The 22959-nt window shown below is 40.2% G+C and overlaps 1 protein-coding gene across 1 annotated transcript in view; it reads right to left on the reverse strand.

Annotated features, from left to right (window-relative positions):
- The window catches only part of LOC117019087 (aldo-keto reductase family 1 member C15-like), a 53790-nt gene that overhangs the window by 22349 nt on the left and 8482 nt on the right, over positions 1-22959 (reverse strand). The window contains exons 2-3 of the mRNA XM_033100499.1: positions 21216-21371; positions 10221-11150 (exon numbers count right to left, since the gene is read on the reverse strand). The gene's annotated coding sequence lies outside the window, so the exon portion shown is untranslated. The remainder of the gene's footprint in view (positions 1-10220; positions 11151-21215; positions 21372-22959) is intronic.

Here is a 22959-nt window from a genome sequence, read left to right on the forward strand (position 1 = left end):
ACAGGTCTTGCAGCTTTCCCCAGTCTCCATAGCCCATATTCCTTGTAGGTCACTCTGGTGATAGCTCTATTCCGGGAGCAGACTCTTTATCTAAATTCTTTCAGGCACTTAAAGGGGGAGGTAAAAAGAAAAGCTTCTTGTCTTCAATTTCTTAAAAATAGTCATCCTTAAGTAATCTTCATGCCATAGCAACACATTTTGGGTGGCAAATTTTGTTCCCCTACAAAACTTAAAGGACAGTCCAAGAGACCTAATAGTTGATGACTAGGATTTCTAGAAGAAGAAAAAGAAACAGATTATGAGGGAATCACAGGGGCCACATTTACCCTTCTGCCTTAAGCAACTAGGAAACCAGACAAAACACATGACATGTATTACAGACAGTGGCTAACAGACAACACAGGACTGCCAGTTTCACCGGAGGGTGGCAGTCGTAAAACCGTAGATTACTAATAAGTCCCAACTGTCCCCACTTTAGAGCACACATGTCTTAATATTCTGTGTGACAAAATGGAAGTACACCTGCAAACCAAAGCACAGTGCTAATCCTGAGGAGAAGCACGTGTGCAACTGTTTCAATCGAAAACTGAACATATCACTTTTTCCAGACAGCATTATTTTTACCTGAAAGAACAACTGACAGACAAACTATGGTTGGGTAGATGGCAGACATATTCTCATTGCAAGGAAGACAACTAACAGTATTTGTTGCCAGTGATAAAGTTTGAGCTTTCCAGAGAAAACTATAGTTTCAGAAAACTTGTATTAGCCACGAAGAACTCACTCAGGAAGAAATAGATAATGTGACTAGTCCTTTACTGATTAATGAAATTGAATTCATAGCTAAAAATCTTCCCACAAAGAAAACTTCAGACCCTGATAGCTTCACTGGTGAATTCTACCAAATATTTAAAGACGAATTAATATTATTTCTATATAAACTCTTCCAGGAAATAGAAGAGAACACATCGCAGCTTCTGTTATGAGCCCAGTATGCTGATACCAAAGCCAAAGATATCACAAGAAAAAAAAAAGAAATTACAGAATAGTATCCCTTATAAACACAGATATGAAAGCCCTCAACAAAAATATTAGCTAATCAAATCCAATGATGTTAAAGAGGATAATACATCATGATCAAATGGGATTATATCCCAGAAACCAACAAAAGACAAAAATAATTTTAAATACCACTGAGTCTCATTATTTTTGGGTTTTATGTTCTATAAAGTTGTTGCCAACACTGAATGAGTGGATACTGGACCACTTTCCCAGGGGGAATACAAGGTTAGTTTCCTGCTAGCCTTTGGTCACAGCATCCTCAACAACTGATCAATATATAACTTTTTTTTATGTGTGTGTCTGCTTAAGGAGACCGCATTTAATATATATTGATTCATTAATATTGAACTCACGACCAACAGCACTATGTCATACCTGAATGAAACTCTAACACATGTATTTTCTCCATAAGACACATCTCATCCTTCTTATGCTTAAGCACACTGGACAGCACTTCAGCATTATGCTTGAGGGGCCATTATAAACAGTGTAACCACCAACAAGGAGCACAAAAAAGCTAAAAATAGACTGTGAAAAGGACACTGTTCACAGCATGAGCTGAAACACGAATGCTCAGTTGAGAATGTGTGCACAGGGTGACTCAAATTTTTTTGCCACGATGCCTGTCTGCGGATGACCACAAAACAAACAAACAAAAAACTCCACAGATATGGACTCTGGGGTTAAAAATAAATTGTAGCAGGTAGGAAATTTTGCAAAAACAGAACCAGTGAATAACGAGGATAGATTGCAACAATAGAAGAAAAAAGTCCGTGAGTTAAAGAAACACCTTAGGCTACGATTAAAGGGCTCACTGAACCCTAGTTTAGATTGATGAGAAAAGACCCATAGGTGAGCATATCCCAATAAAGTTCTTAAATTTTCATGATCAAGAGAGAAATCTGCAAAATTCCTGGAAAAAAACAAGTTACCTGTTGGAGGGTGGGGATCTCACCTGCCATGGACTTCTCACTGGCTATCCAACAAGCTGGCACATTTCTGCTGAAGTGTGGATCACCCACCAGCAGCAGCTGCACCACTGGGAGCTTCCTGGCAATGCAGAATCTCAGGCCTCACTCTACTCCTACTGGATTAGAATCTGCACTTTAACAAGATTACCCCCTCCAGTGATTAGTAGGCGCGGTGAGGGAGAAGACCGCAGGAGAGCATCTACAGACTTTTGAGAAAGGCTGCCACCCCAGTGCCCGCCCTTTAAGCAGCCACCATACTATTTGCCTATCAAGATACAAAGAGAGAGATTTAATGACAGACTGGAACTTAGAAAGTATACCGCCTCTGGATCCCATCTAAGAAAATGTGTGAGAAAAAAAACTTGTTAAGCAGTACATGAATTAAAGAGAAAGATTTCAAGATGAGGGAAGATGAAGAAGAGGGAAAACAGAGGGAGCCAAGAAACTTGCAGGGTAATTAAATGTTGGTGGTAAGAAGAGATTCTCTGAGAATGTATAAATGAGAACTTTTATACCAGGAGCGATGTATTAGATGTATTATAAGGGAAATTCTAATAACATGGAATATGGAAAACTCTGTACTTTCTGCCCAATTTGGTTGTGAGCTTACATTTGCTCCAAAAAATAAGTATTTTTTTTAAAGTTTTCAGGAGGAAAAAAGAGTGATTTAAAAAAAAAAAAAAATCAATTTCTATCCATTGCAGAATCCTAGTCATGTCAAAGCAAATAAATGATCAGATCAAACAACTGTGAACTTGACATCTCTTCACTGTTTTTGAGTTGGAATTTGACTATAAACAAACAAACAAATAAAACTCTGTGGCCATATTTTTATAAGAGGTTAACTTAAAACTCTAAAATGAGTGAAAGAAGGAGAATGTGCGCGCTGTTGCTCTTAGGAGTTTGTGAAGTACGTATGCTTGGTAGGGGCTGCCAGAGCTGGGAGGGCCAGGGCTTTCCGCATCCCCGCGTCCAGCACTGGGACGCTGGTACCTTCTGAGCAGCCTATGCAGTAAATGAAGGGAGGTCTGGCCCGCCATGAGCTACATATTAAACTTCTAGGTAAACTTACATTTGATATTTAAATAGTTACACTGCTTATAAAAAAGAAAAATGGGGATGGGAGAAACTGAAAACCACATACAATCCAATCTCTTCTTTGGAACTTGAAATACTGATTTCTTTTTTCGAACAAAGTGAAGGAAGTGTTACTTTACCCAGTGGGCAGCCAATCTCTGGAACTTGTTTCCCTCGGGGGTGTTATAGGTTGAGAAACACAACGGCTCACATATTTACCCAGTGTCTACTCTGCCAGTGTTACAGTGTCAATAAGATATCCATGATTCCTACTGTATGGAGCTTATATTTCTAAATAGAGTTGAAAGAAAATCATGAATAGAGGTCCACAATTAGCAAAGAAAACAAGGTGACGTCTTCCCACAAAACATCTAAGTCCTAGAGTATGAGCTTCCACAGAAGCTCTGACAGCCTAGCTTATCCTCTTACTGTCCAGAACAACCAACTTAGAATAAGCCAGCAATGTGTGTAATTGGAGCCATCCCTGGGCAAGATTGTGAATCTGTTCTGATTTGTCTTGGATTGATTCTTAGCTCCACTCCTTTCACCCAAATATGCCTTGTCCCACTACCTCCTCGTTTCGCTGTTCCAGACCCCTGCTGGTGAAGGCCAAATCACGCTTCCCATAGCACTTGCGTCTAAGTCTGGGTTTCTGAAGACTAACAAACCTCAAGCCTCAGAGCAGAAAACCTCCAATGATTTGATTCCAGACAGCACGGTCCTCCAGTGAGAGAGGTGCTTCTGCACTACGCTCCTAAAGTTGCTGCAGTAGCGTGCACTGCCTTCCCTCAGGTCTCCTATGGTGGGGATGCAGAACAGAATCACTGGTCCTGAACCTCATGTGAGATAAGGACATCTGTCCCAGGACTCCACACTTTATTTTAAGCTCTATTATAAATCCTTCCTATAAAGCCTTGTCCCCTCTCCACACTCACTGAACTAGTACCACTTCCTTCCCTTACTGATGAAAAGTGATGGAGACGGCCAGCAAAACCCATGCCTTAAATGAGTCTTTGTTCCTCAGTGATGAGATTTGACTCTGATTTTATTTCCAAGTGCAGAGAACACAGCTCAATCAGCAGGCAGGGATTAATACAATTGAAGTCCTTGTCTCCTGCCCACGTTCTGATGGGGGTGGGGGGTGGACCAGAAACCAGTAAGGTAGAGAAAACTTTAAATACATGTCTGTCCAGTCATCCGAGAACGGAGAACAAGATGTACATCAGGATGTGCCTTCCTTCCTGCCTTCATCAGAAACCACAGCCCCACCTGGAGATTGATGCCTGCCTTCCCTTGAGACATGAGGATGCTGAGACGGATGTATTTTCAGTAAGCAGGCCCTCTCACAGCAATCTGCGTGCAGCAGGGTCCCCCACCTGCCACCACCCTCAGCTCCAGCGCATCTCCCCTCTCCTTTGGCAGAGGTTTTCGCCACCTGTCTCACTCCTTTCCCTGCTGTTTGATGCCTTTCCAGTTTGAACCCCAGTTTTCCCCGTCTGTCAGTTCCTTCTACTCCAACTGTAGCTGGCCCATGAGATTCTGAACTACTGTTGACTCTGAGGGCCACGGCACCAGTGTTTCCTTTGTGCCTCAGGTGCTGTCTCCACATCCTTTTGCCCATGTCTGTTCATGTGTTGGCCCAACGCTACAGATCAAATAGGATCTCACATGAGAATACACTGGAGAGGTGAACTGACCCAGCCTCGTCAGCCGAGCCCCACACTTGTAACTGCGCCCAGTCAGGACCCGAAGGACCACCAGCCTGAATCACTGACCCACAGAATTGTGAACTGAAGATACGGTTATGATTTTAAGCTGACTGAGTTTGGGGTGTTACATAACACCATTTGTGCAGTCGGTAACTGTTAATATTTACCAATGTGATGAAAGATATTCACCAATATAACGTTCAATGTTTGAACTAAATTTCCTTCTGCTTGTATGTTCCTTAACCTGTATTCTGTTCTTATTGCAGACCTCTGTGCATTTCATCTCCTTCACAGTAAGTAAGCCACACACCCCAAAGTCTCTTTCCTTTCCCTACCATCTGTTAAAGTAAAAAAGGAGATTAATACACGATTTTGAAAGAATAGTTCAAAGGACTATTGGAAGAAATAGGTTATAAGTAAAAACTACTTATTGATGACCAAGTGTTTACTGAGTTTCAAATGTGGACTCAACATTTTTGATGGAAACAATCAGGTTATAGAAATACATAACCCACAGTCTTTGGATTCAAATAACTGAAAATCTGAGGAGCTGAAAATCTTAAAATTGAGGAGAATGAGATTATTAGAAAACAATGACGAGCTGATTTGCATGATAAAGGCTAGATACACAATAGGAGTTTGAAGAGGAGAGACTGTTTTAGAAAAGGAGGGAGGCTATTCTTTGAGCAGCAACAAGGAGGGAGGGCATTGTTTGGGAAGTATGGTGGGAACATCAAGATAAAGGCACAGAAGCAGGAATGAGGGCAGTGAGCTGGTGTGAGCTGGGATCAGTGGGAGACTGTTCCACTAAAGCACGAAGTGCACGTTGCTGAATAGTAAGGACAGACGCTCAGTTGTGAGGCTGAGGTTTCCCTGGGGAGTTGGCGGTAAACGCAGTAGCCGTCAAGATGTTATGCTAGGACACCACTAAACTCAGCCTTAGGGATTTATTCCCAAGCCAGTCATTCAAAAGCAGAAAAAAGCTATATTCAGAAAGATACTTTGTGCCAAGGCAGTCAGAGGAGAGGAAAAAAGCTTTAAATACAAAATGCCTACCAGTTGACGAGTGACAAAGCATAGAGACTTCAAGAAATGTTCTACAGCCATTGTGAAAAGATACATGAAGACTATAGACAAATAATGTAGTAATAAATAGAAATTAAGTTATATGGAATTTATACAAATGAATACAAGCTAAAATCTATATAGTTTATAAATTATGGCATAAGTATTCATATGGGAATATATTAAAAGGATACTTTCATAATTAAAAATAGATATATATGAGTTTGAGACAAATTTTAATCTTTTAAAATGTTATACACTTTAAAGGTGATATAATAAAAGCTATTTTTTGAATTTAAAATAATGAGTTATATAAAAGAATTGACATAATGAAAGTGGAAAATTTTAACCAAACCAGTCTGGACAGCTCTGTGTTCATCTTTTTGAGTGCTACATAATCATACTAGATCATGATTTGACCCTCCCTCCTCTGTGCCTTTCCTTTTAATTACTTCTGTTACCTTTAATTGCTCTTGTAAACACCTTTAAAATACGCTGATAACACAGGACGCCCCAGAACTGTATCCCTGAGCTGCCATTCCTGGTGATGAGTTTAGAGGCACTGGTTCCAATCTTCTACTGCTTCTCTCTCCTTGTTAGTTTGCAGGATTCAATTTAGAACCTTTCCTCAGATTAGACCTTGACCGTAAATGGACTTGTGTAAATCTATAATTCTGTGCCTACAATACCGACCCATTAATGCAATGGGAAATAAATTTAGTCAACAGATAAATATTAAATAGCAGGCACCATGTGCTGGACTCTAACCCTATAATTCTTTCTCAACAAGGTTTTGATCCCTGTAACTTACAGCCCATCTAACTCACCCATCCCTTCCATTACCCTGGGGCTAGGTTCTGGGAATGTCACACAATTCCACTGCCCTGGGGCACTTATAGTCAAGAGAGGAGTGAGCTAAGGGGTGTGCTGGTGTTCCTGTCTGCCCCCTACACCCACACATCGCTCCTCCCCACCCTGTTCTGTGGCCCCAGAGGTCGACCTGTATGCACTCCATCAACAGGCTCCTTTGCCCTGAATCCCAATTGGATTTGGCCAAGGTAGGGCACAGATTCAGTAAAACTGGGCAAGTCAGTTAGCTCTCTGAGCCTCATTTGTACCCACTGCCTTATGGGATGTTGAATGATCAGGTGAGAGCCTTCATGTATTCACTCACTCAGCAGTTCGTGTTAAGTGCCTGCTGTGAAATTTCATGTAGAGCTGGCTTCATGGTTATGTCATCTGTGCCGTTGCACACAGTCCTGCGCTCAAGAGCACCCCACACTTGGTTTAGTGCTCTACTGTCACGATCTTGAAAATCTTAAGAGTTTTTTTAAAAAAAAAAACAAGGAACCCCCTGTGTTCATGTTGCAATTATGTGTCTGGGTCTACTCCTACATGCATTCTTCTAAGAGTTGGGGATACAGCAATGCACAAAACAGACAAAAACCCCTGCTTGCATGAAGCTTACATTTTGCATCTGTTAATTCTTTTGAGAAATGTTCACTGATCACATACTAAGAACATTTCAGAAGAGAATTGCATAAGCAAACAGCTCAGGTGGAAAGATGTTTGCATGTTAAAGTGCAAGAAAAACAGTATGACAGTCTTCTCCCTTTCTTTTCTTTTCTTTTTCTTTTTTGTCTTATGATGCTGAATATGACCTCCAACATAACATTGGGTAGAAGTGGTAATAATAATCATTCTTATCCTTTTCCTGATTTTAAAGGGAATGCTTCTAATCTTTCTCAATTTAGGCTGGTGATTTTTATAGATTTTTTTATACCCTTTATTCAGTTAAAGAAATTCCTTTCTAGTCTTAATTTAATACGTTTTTAATCAAAATTTATGTTAAGTATTATTAAATGCTTTCTTATAGCTACAGAGATAATCATATCATTTTATTCTTTAATCTGTGCATGTGATGAATTACATTTAGAGATTATTTTAAAGATCCAGATATGTTTTGAAGATCTACAGGATTTGCTGACAGATCAGATGTGAGATGTGAGAGTAAAAGAAGGTCAAGTATGATGCCAAAAGTTTTGGCCAAAACACGTAAATAAATAAAATTGCCAATTATCCAAACAACGAAGGCGAAGGGAGAATGTTTGATTTTTGAGTGGTGGGAAGGGGAGGTTCCGAATCAGAACCTCAGTTTTGCACAAGTGAAATGTGAGATGCCTGAAAGTCATCAAATGGAGATGTAGACGAGGCAGCTAGATGTACGGTACAGTGAGGGGACAGTGACAGCCAGAAGATAGGAGCATAGGGATTTGGGAGTGTCAGCCTTTGTGGAAATTGAGCTGAAGGAGACATTCTGAAGAACCTACATATACAGGACCAAATAGATCTCAAAATTACTTGCAAAATGCTTGCCACTTCTCTTATTCAGGAGAAAGCAAGCACGTGCAGGCAGAATATCGATCATGTGCTATTATCCATCGGGTCCTCCTGCTCTGGGCTTCAGTGATATTCCTCCCCACACATGTAAGTGTTTCCTGCTAGTAGTAATTCTGCCTGATAAGTGGCCTTCAAGAGTCTATTGAACTGCTCATCACAAGAAAAAGAAATCTGTAACTATGTAGGGTGATGGATGTTAACTAGACTTACTATGGTGATCATTTCACAATATGTACAAATACTGAATCAATATGTTGTACACCCGGAAATAATACAATGTTCCATGACAGTCATATCCCAATTTAAAAAAATTTAAAAAGACTCCATCGATCTGTAAAATGTGATAGTTGTTATTTGGTAAACAGATCTTAAACTCTCTCTCTCTCTCTCTCTCTCTCTCTCTCAATCTCTCTCTCTTTCTCTCTCTCTCTCTCTCTCTCTCTCTCTCTCTCTCTCTCTCTCACACACACACACACACACACACACACACACACACATTTTCTGAATGTAAATTTAAGTTAAAATTTATTTTAGAAATGCCTCAGCTTCAGAAGTTCTGCCTTTGAAGTTTTCCAAAGACATTAGTCCATCTAAAGAGAAGGCATGGACTCTTTAAGTAAAATGCAAAGTGCTAGTTTTATAAAGTCGAGTGGCCTGTGACTATGGATTTCTCCTTATTACTTATATTGTCTGAGCCAAAGACACTGTCCTCCCATTGTATAGGTTCTTGGATCTAAATTTATACCATAAAACTGAAGGCTGGAAGTGGCCCTGAACGCTTGCACATTGCCCTGTGTCTAAGTAGCATACCAAAGCCACCTCAACCATCACACCTCTCCCTGTGAATCCAAAATTACCAGTCATTTCTGTCATACAGGTGTGGGACCCACGGTCATAAAAGTTGCCAGGAATTAATAAACTTCTTTAACCTTTAGCAGGATTACTTCAACATTAGTCACAGTTGCCCTGCAGTCTTGTCTTCAATATCCTTTTCTTTCCTTTCCTCAAACCCAACAAATTTATTGGATTCCTGATGAGATTACTCTGAATCCCACATCCTCCCTCTGCTCATCCCAGCCCTGACTGATGTGTGACCTTTTTTGACTGAATTATTGAAATCTGTTAATGGCTTTATTGCTTCTGATTGCCGGCATTTGCCAAATATAATGTGGCATTTATCAAACTCTTGTTAGCCTGGGCAAGAATCACTTCCCGCATTGATTAAGATCCACAAACTAATTTTCCTTAACTAGCATCAGCTCAGCGCCAACAGACCTGGCTAATAAGCGACTAATGAGTTTGCTATGGAGTTTGTAACAAAAAGAAACACACAGTATTAGTGGGTATTTGGCAAAGTTAAAAGGCGCTGAACTTTCAGAAAAGGATGTCATTTCTATAGAGCTCTGACAAGATTTGGGGCGACAAACCGCACTGGGAGTCCAGAGCACACTGTTCTATGGTAGGACCTTCCTACAGAAGGGGCTGGGGGGCAGGATGCGGCTTTACCCCTGAGGAGGGGGTTCGTATCCCCCTTCCCTTAACTTTACCCGCTCTGTCTGCATCTAAGACAACTTCTAATAAATCCACAGCCCAAAATAAGAAAGGCATTTATGTCAGTGTGAAATAGTTGGAAACTTGACTCATTCCTACGAGAAACCTCAGGCGGATCCCTTCACTTTATTGCTCAAGTAGCTTCAGAGAGTTTGAGAAGAGTCCTGCCTTAGAAGTCAGGTTGTTACTAGCTGTCTGGAGAACCACTAAACCTCTTACTGAGGGTCCAATTACACCTTCAGTAAAATATGTAAGGATAATAAAACTTCTCCTGCTCCCAAGAACAGAGTTTGGTCAGATAAATTCTGCCAAATATCTCCTCCATGATTCAAAGGTGGGGGCCCATAGATTTTTACTTGGTTGCTGTCCTAATTCCAGTACTCACCTCCTTCCTCATTTTCAGAAGGTCTCAAGCTTCCTTCCTCGGGAGCGGGAGGGCTTCGACGACATCATGTGGAAAGTGTGGTTTTCATGCACGGCCAGCCAAAGTCCTCCAGATTTGAAAGGGAAATGACCTCTGTGATAAAAAGCAAACCCAAACCCTCCCAGATTTGAACGGAAACATGGGGGTGGGGGGTAGGAGAAGCCCCAGGTGACAGGAAAGAGAATGCATTGAACATGCAAGTGTGCTTGACACTTTCTTCCCGTGGCTCTGCCCTCGCTACAAGGCTTCTCTCACTTTGTCCTTCTCACCACCATCAAAGTTGGTCCCCAAATACACCGTGCTCCTTCTAACATTCACTCATTCTCATTCAGTTAGTACTTACTGAGAGTTTCCATCTCCTAAGTACTGGCTTTGAAAAAAAATGGTTCCTGATGAGCAAACGTAAGATAGCAGAGGAGTAAGCTGGGCAAAGAGATAATTACAGTAAAATGTGATAAGTGATATGATAGTCCACACAAGGTGATGTGGGAGCATTAAGATGGAAAAGATTAGCCCTGCAGAAAACTTTCATAGAGGAAGTAACTTTTCTACCATGTCTTAAAGGATGAACTGGAAGATGCTATGTACTCCCAGCGAACCTGTCAATCTCTCTGGGGTAGCATTGACCACCCTCCGTGTGATCATTAATTAACTGGTCTTCTCGGCCAGACTGTGAACTTCTGGAGAGCAAGTACTGTCTCGTTCATCTTCCTGTTCCCTGCACCCTGCACAGCTCCCGGCACGTGGGAGGACCCCAACCAAAGGGGGATGGATGAGTGAACAACAAATTAGCAAAATTGCTCATTTCTTCTTCTTCTTCCTCTTCCTCTTCTTCTTCCTCTTCCTCTTCCCATTCTCCTCCTCCTTCTTCTTGCTCTTCTTCTTATTCTCCTAGAAAAACATGGCTATTAAAGTAATAAGAATGTGACAGAAAGCAACTAGAGCAAGACCCAGGGTGCCAGGGGTTTTCAACTGTTTGAGTAAGTTGTGCCCGCAGACTGAGGGTAGGAGCTGGTACCGAGGGAAAAAATGAGTGAGAGAGATCCTTGGAGAGATGAAGGGACCAGAGCACAGAAGTGACCCTTTGGAACAGGGGCTGGGTACCTTTTACTTAGCAATAAGAGTAAACGGGGTAAGAAAGGCGTAACAAAGTGCAAAGTGCTTGAAACCATTGTGGTGTAACAGCCTGTAAGGGGGAAGGAATTAGGAAATTCACTCTTGTTTCTCTGTGAAGTACAAGCACTAACATTTGCTGGGGCAGTAAGGTTGGTGTGTCCCTACTCATCCCATTTCCTGATTAGATGTGCCCTCTGGCATCTGGGTTCTCAGAGCCAGCCCTTATCCTCTGGCTGACTTTTTAAAGCCACCTTGTTCAAAGAATCAAGTTGACAGAATGTTTTCCATCAAGTACTTCACAGGGTGACATCAAAAAGGGTTTAAATGTTTGAAAAATGACCATGCCTCCAATCGCAATGGTTTGAGAAGCTGGTCAGCAGGTACTAAAATCGGCTTAGCTAAAGGAAATGTTCTTGTTTCCATTACAGACAAAGTTATCTCCGATTTCCCTGTAGGTTGCCAGCCAGATGTATTTCCTATCTACAGTCCATCAGAGCAGCTCTTTGACAATGTAACATAATGTGTGTGTGCGCGTGTGTGTGTGAGATTGTGTGATATTCACTCATGGTTATTCGTGACCTCAAATCCAGATCAGTTCTCTGGGTGACAAAGGAGCTTTTCTTAGTTCTCCACTGACTCATTGTCTGATCTACTTCTACTTTGAAGAATGACCATCTTTTTCTGCCTGAGCCATTCTGGCTACGAGGAAATAGATGAACTTCTGACAGGGCTGATCACCAGAGGTCCCTGAGGATAAGAGGCTCGGAATAGACAGAAAGAGGGATTACAGAGCAGAGCCAGAGGCTGGGGAGTTCCAAAAGGGGAGCAAATAATTACTAGTCAGCTCAACTCTCCGATCTTTCTTCTCTCATCTATGCTGAGCCCCATGGGAGACCCAGGCAGAGCATCTTGTAAAGGCATCTGGAAATGCTGAAGCCCTAAGGACGAATTAGGAGTTTTAGGTCAGTCCCAAGGTGGGAAAACAGTTCAGCTCATATGAGCCCAAGTTAAATACTTTTATTTTTAGGCTGGGAAGATCAACAGCAAATGGAAATGTTATCTCCCTGAACAGTCTGTGCACCTAATGAAATAATATGATGAAAACAGGTGTTGGACCTTTTAATGCTGTGGCAGGAAATCCATGCAAAGAAGTTAACCCAATCTAAGAATCTGGAGAGTGACTAAAGGTCAGTTGTAGGGAGAAAAGAGAGAGAAGGCAATGACTCCCCAACATGGGGACTGGCCGTCTATCTTCCCAGCCCCCACGTTGCATCAGTCTCATTCCAGAAGCCAAGTGCCTTTCTGATGCCCCGTCTCTATCCCAGGAAAGCAGCCTTACAAACGGCCAAGAAAATGGACAGAAATACACTCTCAGGAACTCTGAAGCAACATATGTAAGGAAGTCCCTTTGGGTACTGGGTCCTTTTCCTTGCCCTCAAATCTTACAGATCTGTTGATGACCAACCAGAGATTTTCTCTTTTTTTCTGTAAAATTCTGTAAGTTTTGTTAAACTCCCTTTTAGGTTTCTTCAGCAAACTTCCTTTCTTGTAAAGGAACTAAAAATCCTAGCTCCTCCCTCCCTCCTTCCTTCCTTCCTTTTTTCCTTCCCTTTTTCCTTCCTTCTTTCCTTCCTTCCTTCCTTCTTTCCTTTCTTCCTGCCTTCCTTTCTTCCTTCCTTCTTTTTTAATGTATTTGTGCCACTATGGACCAGGCGTCTTGCCAGCTATTCGCTGGCCACACTCTCCAGACCACTTCTCTCCACCCCTCCACTGATTCATGGCACGTAGACTGAGCCCTTAGATATTCATGGCACTGAGCTATGTACCAGGAAAATGTCACCCTCATCCTTACTGAAATGAGTGAAGCATCTTACCCCATTCCATCCTACCACCTCCTCTCTACCATCCTTTTTCTCCAACTGGTAATCCATATCTCCAAGTACTTTCTAGACTGTGTGATCAATGGCACCAAGCCCATACAATCATGGCTTCTTTCACTGGTAGACATTTGCTCCTAGGAAAGTTGATTCTTTGTACTGGGCTGTAAATCTTCATGCTTTAGCTGTCATACCCAACACTGTTTGTAAACCATAGTTAAATAAATTGGAACTATATTTAGCCTTTTATAAAGCTAGTTTACAAAAACAATTTTTACCCTATTGGAGCTTTTGACACTAAATAATAAAGTATAATAATAATAACAAATCAGACAATTCTGGACACTTCTATGTGTCTAGCATTTTTCTCAACAACCTGTGTAAGGTAGTTTATGGGATTAAAGAAATGGATCTTGTGGGAGAGGTGGAAATTGAGTAGGCAATGTTATATTCAATAATATTTAGATAAATATTTAGATAGTGATACAATAAATATTTGGATAGTGATTAATCCCATTACAGGAGAGGAACCTAAGACTGAGTGATCCAACTTTCCAAAGTCGCACCGCAGCTGGACCAGAGCTAGCACCTGAACTCAGGTTTGTCTGCCTTCCCATCCTATGCACTTCTCCTCTACCACACTAACTCCCTGCTTAGTTTTGAGTGGCAATTTGACCCAAATGTGACTCTTTTTCCCCGAACCTCACTCATCACTTCTGCCCCATCAAACCAAGTGAAAGAAGCCTGTCTGGTTGATGTCTCAAAAGAAGGACTATAGGACCTGGCATGGCCCCTGTAATCAAATCCTTGAGTAATGTAGGCACCAGGAGGTACAGCACCTGCCACAGTCCACCTGCTGCAGCCTGTGAGTAAGGGACTGAGCTGCTGGGGGTATGTCACAGGACTGAGGGCTGGGGTTGATATTACCACATGTGCTTTGCCGTAAGCATCAGCGGGTAGCTACAGGCGCCACTTGGGAACAATGATGCTTGGAAAGTATTGCATGTATAATTTTTTAGATTAGTAGCAACATATTATGAATCCAAGTATTTATATGATGGGTTTACTTGGTGGCCATAAGCACAATTTCTTCCCTAGGAATCCCGAAACAAAAATAAACCCCGTGATGCTCATCTTTAAAAGACATAACACTGTCCATCCTCAAAGCTGCTGCCCTAGTTAAGACTCTTTACCACCTTTTTTGAAATTCTTGTGGTTCTCCTTATGAGTCTCACTGCTTCCTACTCTCCAATATTAACCCTGACAGAATCATCTTCCTAAAGTACAGCTATGCCCACCCCACAAAGCCTGCTTCTTTCCTGTTAATATGCTCTACATTGTAAACTCCTTAGTTGCCATTCAAAAGTGGCCTCCACAAAATGTTCTATCTTTCCAGTCTTATCTACCATCGTACTTCTACACATCCCAACACACCAGCCAAAACACCCTGGGCTTTTGCTCACATTCTTCCCTCTGCTGAGAATATTTCCCACATCTTACACCCACAATCTTTGTCTTTCAAAATTCTGCCCAGATGACAAGGCCTTGCAATAACACTCTCCACTATGAAGCTTTTGATAGCTTCTTACTCACGTGGTAGTTCCTCCTCTAAGCCTCCATATCACTTTGTTTGGAATTCTCCCGTGATCCTTGATCCTTGTCTTATTAGCTTTGTGACCCTGGGAAAGTCACTTAACCATAAAGCAAGACTAATACCTACTTTCCATGGTTGTTGAGAGGATTAGATGAGATTAACATAACTTGGAGCAGTGCCTGGCATATAGGAAGCACCCAATCTATGGTAGCTTTTCTGGTGGTTATCTTTTGTCTTCTCTCTCTCTCTCTCTCTCCTCCTCTCTCTCTCTCTCTCTCTCTCTCTCTCACACACACACACACACACACACACACACACACACACACGATATCACCCAAGCCCTGTTAATCTTTGTATCCTTTGCATAACCTGTTACATGGTAAATCCTCAAAAAAAATTGGTTGAATTGAAAACACCAACATGCCACATGGAGATGCCAGTTCTTAATGTCCAGAGAGAGAACTTTTGAGCAGAGGAATAATTCACCTACCTCATCAACACATCTAGCCTTTGTAAATATATTTTTTCCTTCTTGAGTAGTTTGTTAATGATAGGAGAGATATTGTCTTTCCTAACAAAGACACCAGCATACATCCAATTAATATAATAATTGCTCAATTTTTAGAGCATTTAAAAACTTAGTGAATGGGATTTATAGATGATGTAATATAGAATTGTACACCTGAAATCTATGTGATTTTACTAACAATTGTCACCCCAATAAATTTAAAAAAACAAACAAACAAAAAAACTTAATGGTAGTTCTTGTGGACTAAATTATGTTATTTCTATTTTCTCCGTTTTTCTATGGGGCATGGAGGACAGTAGAGTGGCTCTATCATATCTGTTTTTGTCCCGCGCCTAAAACAAAACCCGGTACAAAACTGCTCCAGAAAATGCTTTCGGAACATTGCCAAACCAGATTCTCACTCACATTCTTCAGTGAAGCCCTAAGGAAGGAGAAGTACTAGATCAGTCTCGGCACCAGGGATAGCTCAGCCAAGCCCTGACCGGGTCCCTCCCATCTCAATCCTCCTGCCATTACCTGATTACCCTCAGGAGAGTTTGTTCAGGTTTATTTCTGCACAGGCCAATTAGGGCAAAGGTTCTTGGATGTCCTAAAGATGTCAGGCTGTATTAACACTTGTCCTTAAGGCTCCACAGAACATACTTAGAGGCAGTTCTGTTACTTCAGTGCTCACAGAGCTGCTTTTCTAATCAATGTATCAGAAGCTGATGCTAGGAGGGATATTAAACCATCCATCAAAGGTCTTTGCTTGAGGGACACCCAGTCATAATGAATGTACTTGTTAAAGTGCTTCCTTTTTTTAATGCATGATCAAGAAACAAACAAAAACCAATCACTCTATGCAGAGAGATGGGAAATCTTAATTGTGTCTGGGATCTGAGTGGAAAAACTGGAAGTCCTTCCAGGAGAATTTACAGCTATGAGCCCATACTAAGTGTGGAGCTTCGATGTCTAAGAATCTTCTGGTGGCCCCCAAAGATAGGACAAGAGACTCCTGGGGATGCCCTCACAGCACCCCGGGCTTCCCCTCTTGTAGCAGCTGATCATCTCACTGTCCCTCCACTGCCTCTTTATCCATCTTCAGCCCACACCAGCTCACCCTGCAGGTGATTCAGAATCAGTGGGCCCTAACCTGCATTCTCACATATTGCTGTTAGGAGTACATTGGTACAGTCACTATAGAAGGGCAGTTGGCCATATGTTTTAAATATTATAACACCTTTTAAAATTAGAAAAGTATAGATCTTTGATCCTGCAGTTCTTAGACATCTAACCTAACCTTAATCTGAGAATGGAAGAACGAATAGGAATTATCCATTCTCATTCGTCGTTTATTCTGAGAAATGCTGCTTTGAGAAATGCTGCTCTGAGAGCAAGAATCATGACTGTCCCCTTCCATTTTTAATCTCTAGCATCAAGACTGTCCCTTACACTCACTGGCAGTCAATAAACATTTAAGTGAATAAATGACCATACTAAAAATTCAGATTGTTTTTTGATGATATAAAATCTACTTTTAAAACCCCAGCGTGTTCCTTTTCCAAATGGGACAATTAACCAGTTCTATAATTTTGAAATGACAAAGCAGGGAGTCTCTGAAGCACTTCCTTTGTGGAAAACTGAAACATATTTATTACTGACATTTAAGGTTTTCTCCCACCTACTCCCTTTTTGCAAATATTTCTGAAGAAAATCCACTTCTGGACAGATTTATCCTCATTTACATCTAATTCTCCTCAGACTACACTCAGTGGAGGAGTGTCAGAAAAGGTTAGGGCACTGGAAGAATGTGACAACCGAAGAATCAAGCAAATGTAGAGCGTTAATTGACAATTAGTCAGAATGAAGAAAGAGACAAGGGAACCAGATGCTTGTTCTAACATGTGGCAAAGAACTATCCATTGGGACTGATAATTGCAAAGAACAGAGAAAAAGGATTACCTGTCTGGGACTCCAGCTCTATGGACACACACCAAGACAGCAAAAACCTCTAAGGTAACATCTGAACAGGTGATCACAACAAGATGACACTCATGAATAGGGTCAGAACCATAGCATTCCCAACTCGCCTGGGGAAATATAGCTTCCTTTCACTCAGCGTCATTCTAGAATAGAATGCTTCTAAAGCTCCTGCTGCCATAAGTGGTACGGTCTATGAATCTAATAAGTAACCATAGCAAGAAATTGGCACTTAAGGGCCATCTGAGAGCCTGTGCCAACCCAGGCATTTAATGAAACCAAATTATCTGAAACAACCTTTCCTTTATGTGCACAAGAGCCTCTCCCCATAGAACACTTGGCCGATACAGCCACAGATATGGCTGGTGCTGGACTCCTATAATATCTCCTATCCATAACCACAAATCTCAAAGTTCTTGGTCTCAGGGCTCCTTTACACTCTAAGGAGAATGACAAACAGCTTTTGTTGATGTGAATTACATCTATCAATATTTACCATAATAAACATTAAAACAGGCAAATTTTTAAACTAGGTATTAATTCATTTAAAAATAACAATAGCAAACCTATCACCTGTTAACATAAATGAAAACATCTTGTGGAAAATAACTATATAATACAAAATAAGAATTAAATTTAGTGAGAAGAGTGTCATTGTTTATAGTATTGCAAATCTTTTTAACATTTGAGAAAGTTCTTTCATAAATGTTGGATCCAAGTGCTTTGACAGAAATGTGATTTGTAAATATTTTCTCCTTGTCTGTGTCTTGTCTTTTGATTCTCTTATTAGCGATCTTTGAAAAGTAGGTCTCAATTTTGATGAAGTCTAATTTACCCTTTTTCTCAATGGATCATGTTTTTGATGTTATATCTCAGAAATCTTTGCCTATCCCAAAGGCAGGAAAAGTTCTTTCCCATGTTTTCTTCTGGAAGTTTTATAGTCTTAGGTTTTTATCCTCATTTACATTTACAATTTAATAATCATAAACCTAATTTACAATTAGGCCGATGATTCACTTTGAGCTAATTTTTATATATGGAGTTATGTGTGGATTGCGAGTTATTTTGTTGCCTGTGAATATCCAATTTTCCAGCACCATTTGTTGAAAAGACTGTCCATTCTGCATTAAAATTGCCTTTGCTCATTTATTGATCATATATGTATGGATCAATTTCTGGTCTTAATTCTCTTCCATTAATTTATATGTCTATCTTTTCTCTGAAATCATGATCTCTTGACTACTGTAGCTTTATACCAAGTAAAGCCAGTCCTCCATTTTCATTTGAAGAAGCCAGTCCTCTTCATTTTCAAAGTTGGTTTGGGAATTCTAGCTTCTTAACATTCCATATACATTAGAATTGGTTCATCAATTTTTTCAAAAATCCTGCTGAGGTTTTCAAAGCAATTTTGTTGATTCTACAAGTCAGTATGAGGAGAATTACTATTTTACTATATAGTCTCCCAATCCCTGAAAATGGTATATCTCTACATTTATTTAGGTATTTGAGTTCTTTCATTGGTGTCTTAGTTATCAGCATACAAATCTCACACCTAATTTGTTAGTTTTATGTCTAAGTAGTTTTTATTTTGGGTACTACTTTAAATGGTACTTTTTATTTCAATTTATAATTGTTCATCACTAATATATAGAAATACAAAATTTTCTATGTTGCCCTTGTATCTTGTGCTTTTACTAAACTAACTGATTGGTTTTAGCTTTTTTATATAGAATCTTTGGGATTTTTAACACAGAAACCATGTAATTTATAAATATTGTTTTATTCCTTCCTTTACAATGTATGTTTTTATTTCTTTTTCTTGCCTTACTGTCGTGGTCATGACTTCTAGTACATTAAATAGGAAAAGTGATAGCAGACAGCCTGTTTTTTTCCCAATCTTAGGGGGAAAACATTCAGTTTTCACCATGAAATATAATGTTAATGTAGATGGCATTTATTAGGTTGAATAAATTCTCTTGTATTACTAGTTTGTTGAGACTTTTTTTTCCTTAATTATGAATGGATGCCGAATTTTGCCAAAGGTGTCTTCTGCATTATTGAGACGATCATATTGTTTTTCTTCTTTAGTCTGTTGATATAGTTAATTACATTTATTGATTTTCAAATGTTGGACCAGTTGTGCATTCCTAGGGTAAATTCTACTTAGTCATAATGTATTACCCTTTTTTAATATATTGTTAGATTTGATTTGTTAGTATTGGTTTGAGGAATTTTGCATCCATGTTCATGAGGGGTATTGTCTGTAGTTGTCTTTTCTTGTAGGACTTATAGAATGAGTGGGAAGTGTTCCCTCCTCTTCTATACAGGACTTGTGCAGGGTGAGTTAACCAAGGCACCCAAAGTGCAATCTTTATAGTGGCAGTCCCGCAACGGTGCTGACCCTGCACTCACATAAGTGTTTTCTTGCCTCGCTCTAGTCCCAGCCCTGCTTCTGTATTCTGGAATAGTTTGTGTAGGACTAGTATTATTTCTTTTTTCAGTGTTTGATAGCATTTTCCTGTGAAGCTTTCCAGGCCTGGAGAACTTTCTTTGTTGGAAGTGTTTTAACTACAAATCAGTTTCCTTACTAGATATAGAAATATTCCAGGTATCTCTTTCTTCTTGAATGAATTGTGGGAGTTTTTGTTGTTCAACAAATTTTTCAATTTCATCTAAGTTGTTGAATTGATGGGCATGCATTTGTTTGTAATATTCATTATTACACTGAAGGGTCAATAACAATATCCCTTTTTCATTCCTGATATTGGTAATTTGTGTCTTCTCTTTTTTCATGGTCAGTCTAGCTAGAGGCTTATCAATTGTGCTATCTTTTAAAAGTACCAGCGTTTATTTCATTGATTCTCTCTTTTTCTACTCTCAGTTTTATTTATGTATGTTCTTATCTTTGCTATATAATCATTTTTGGTTGCTTTGGGTTTAACTTGAATTTGTTTTTCTAGTTTTGTTTTTAAAAAAAATGAATAGAAGCATGTCAAAGGACAAAGGAACTAGCTTGAAGGGTCACCACTAGACACATTTTGAATAATTTGAGAATAAAAAATATAGTAATGGATTATAACATATGGAATTTTAAAAATAATTTATATGTCTGTGGTGATATTCAGACATGAGGGAAGGAGAGGGAGAGAGGGATGGGGGCAGAGAGAGACAGACAGAGAGAGACAGAGAGAGAGAAAAGATGAGGGATAGGGAATTCTCTGTAGGAGAGTGTCAGTCAATAAATGTAGAAGGAATTATGGAATTTGAAAATCACCATTTGCAATCCCCATGTTATAATTTATTCAATCAAATGTTGTCAATAAATGCTAAAACCATTGGGTGAAAGGTTATTTGGAAAACAGGATATTCACATGCTGTCAAATATCCAACATACAGGTTATCGATTAACTAGAAAGGAGAAAAGTTATCTTAAAATGGAGAAATCTAACAAAACGATCTTAACTAGGTGATCAAAATTAAAATGAGCATAATGGAATAAACCGTTAGCATACACTTCTTGATGTGATATAATAAAAAGTACATAACATCACAAATGTGGTAATCTTGCTAAAAATGCTAAACCTGAATCTAAACATGAGGAAATGAACAAATCCAGAATGTGGGGCATTCTACCAGTTACCTGGCCTGGATTCTTCATACACACACACACACACACACACACACACACACACACACACACAATCAAAATGTCAACAATTGGTGAATTTCGGTAAAGCGTACACCAGTGTTCATTAAACTCTCGTGTCTGCTTTTCTGGAGATTAGAGAATTTTTCCAAATAAAATGTTGGGGGTGAAAAACCTGTGCATAGGGAGTCATTTGGGCAACTCACTTATTTCACAAAGGGGGAAGTGGAGTTACCTTCATGGCAGAGACTGACAAACCGGCCATCTCTTCAATAACAAAGTTTGGATGTTTGAAAATAAGCCTAGGTGAGAAGGATCAGCCAGTGGGCAATGAACAATGAATTATTGCTCGGGGAAATCTCATTTTCACTTCTGAGCTGCAGCAGAAAGACTGCAGAGAGCAAAGTTGTGCTCATTAGCCGTGCAAGTTCAGCCCAGATTTCTCTGCATTCTGTAAGTTAGCGGTCTTTTCTGCAAACACTGGGACCTGAGCGCCTGCCTGCTGCTTACCAAGATGACTTTTCAAAACTCTCTTTCCCACAGGCGAACTGAGGAACCCGCTGAAGCTCCGTGAGCCATGCCCTGATACAGAGTGTGAAATGGGAATAGTCACGTTATTATCCTCCTGACAGAGTGAAAACCTAAGCCTCCGCTGAGCAGGAACAGAAGCAGACTTTTTAAATGTTCGAACATGCAGGGGGCGGGGGAGGCAGCATATAAAATATCTATGCCCTGGCTGTAAATGCATGGAACCCAAGTGTTCCCAGGCTACAAACCCATGCCCGTGCTCTGGTCTGAGTGACTGGGATTTGCAGGGCCACAGGGCCCCCAAGGCCCAACAAGCTATTTCTGGGGGTGTCTTACGTGAACTACTGAGCAATACTTTTTATTTTTCCGCTTCCAGCCCCCACCATAACAACATAGACATCCTTCACTAAGCTACAGAACCTAATGGGACTAAAGTGGAATTATTCCCCTCAGCTTTCACTGCGGTGAAGTCAAGCTGGGTTCCACAAAGAATCAAAAAGCCGATGGTTTCTAATCTTCTTGAGGAGCTCACTTCCGGTTCAATCGCCTGAGTCCGCAAACTTGTCTACTTTATTATATTTATTACTTTATTATATTCCTATAATAAAGCCACTTGTTAGCGCTTCCCGTAGCTGCTCTTCTCACCTGGGACTCTGGTTAAAATGCAGATACTAGTTTATTAGGTCTGGGAGCTGAGATTATGCATCTCTAACTACCTCATGGGGGGATACTGATGCTGCTGGTGCATGGACCACATTTGGAGCAACAAGGCTCCTATGGTACTTAGTATTAAGTACTAAGTAGTACCACTAAGAACTTAATACAAATACTAAGGGCTATAGTACCCAACACCTATGTTCCTTGTACTTAGTAGGTATCAATAAACATGTTTGGAGGGGTGACTGAATTTATTGACTGTTTCTATAATAGTAGAATGAAGAAAAAAGGTTTATCAAGGAATCTGCTTTTCATCCTACTCATGTTCGTCTTTTTTCTTGGAGTAAGGAGGCTGGGGCATTAAGTGGTAGCAGAACTGGCAAGAGGGTGTGTATCTTTAGGCCTGTGAAGCAAAACAAGAAACAGCAGCAACAGTTGAGGGCCTTTCCCATTCCGCCCCGTGGTCTGGCAATGCAGAGTGCACCTGTTTTTCCTACTTGTAGTGGTTCCCCTCTTACCCTCATAACAGTTACAGGCCAAAACTGAGATTTATTTGTTGATTACTCTCCCTACTTTCTGTATCTTGAACATACACACATATGTATACAAGCATACTTCTTTTAATTTAAATTGCTCCTTCTGCTTCCATAATGGAAATTAATTATATGGTCTTATGTTATCGAAAGCAAACTATTAGAGGTAGTTTGCCTTCTAACCTTGCCCTAGATCTGCAGAGAAAAAAAACACACGTTCTTCATCCTTCTTGATTATTAGAGATAAAATGTAATCTCAAT

Source organism: Rhinolophus ferrumequinum, assembly GCF_004115265.2.
Source record: "Rhinolophus ferrumequinum isolate MPI-CBG mRhiFer1 chromosome 5 unlocalized genomic scaffold, mRhiFer1_v1.p scaffold_110_arrow_ctg1, whole genome shotgun sequence".
In the NCBI taxonomy this organism is placed as follows: domain Eukaryota; kingdom Metazoa; phylum Chordata; class Mammalia; order Chiroptera; family Rhinolophidae; genus Rhinolophus; species Rhinolophus ferrumequinum.